This window comes from Oryzias melastigma, linkage group LG12, assembly GCF_002922805.2.
Source record: "Oryzias melastigma strain HK-1 linkage group LG12, ASM292280v2, whole genome shotgun sequence".
NCBI lineage: Eukaryota > Metazoa > Chordata > Actinopteri > Beloniformes > Adrianichthyidae > Oryzias > Oryzias melastigma.
This window is the reverse complement of record NC_050523.1, coordinates 2,104,539-2,105,674: the sequence shown is the minus strand read 5'-3', so window position 1 is coordinate 2,105,674 and position 1,136 is coordinate 2,104,539.

Here is a 1,136-nt window from a genome sequence, read left to right as displayed (position 1 = left end):
AGAAATGATTGAGAACATTTTTATTTTGTAGCCAAGTATTACAACACTCTGTCATTTGGGTTTTCAGTAGATGCTAACAAGCTTCACCAAATGCTGCTGAAATCTGAGTCTGTGAGGACCTGATAGTCCAGGAGTGTCAAACTCAATCATACAAGGGGACAAAATCCATCCATCCATCCTGTGTCCCTTTCGGGGTTGCGGGGTGCTGGAGCCTATCCCGGCTACTGAAGGGCGAAGGCGGGGTACACCCTGGACAGGTCTCCAGTCTGTCTCAGGGCCTCAATCACACAGATTCGCTCTCACATTCACACCTAGGGGCAATTTAGAGTCACCAATGAACCTATGAAGCATGTTTTTGGACGGTGGGAGGAAGCCGGAGTCCCCGGTGAAACGGTGAAAACCCACGCATGCATGGGGAGAACATGCAAACTCCACACAGAAAATCCAGAACACATTTATTGAACGCCCTAAAACGTAATTTTTAAAACTGTAACTTTTTAACACAATTATGAGCTGATATATAGCATTACCTGTGATCATGCTAGTGTGAATGCTGCGAGTTGAATTTTGCCACTGAAGATGCTGAAATTGATCGCTGAAAACGATGAATTTATTAGCCAGCTAAAATATTAGCTAAATAAGAAATTAGCCTAAAAAACTGAAAAGAAGACTTAGGTTAGCCAAAACAGCTAGCATGTAGCTGGAAAAAAAGCTAAACTTAAAAATAGCCTGAAAAAGGTCTAAATTATGAAGCTGAAATATTAGCTAAACTCCAAAATAGACTCAAAACACCAAAACAAAAAAGCCTAAAATAACCAAAAGAGCTAACATGTAGCCAAAAAATAGCTAAACTCTGAAATAGCCTAAAAAATTTTGAAAAAAAGCTTAAACTAGCCTAAACAGCAACCATGTAAATATTAGCTAAACTCTAAAACATTAAACATTTTTAAAAAGAACAGCTAGCATGTAGCTGAAATATTAGCCAAACTCCAAAAGAGCCTAAAAAATCTTAATAAATGCCAAAATAGTCCATAAAACTAGCAGGATGACAATTTTTAAAACTTTAAAACTAACTTTTTAAGATAACTATGAATAATAAAAAGGCAGGAATATTATTCCAGATTAAATCAACTTAA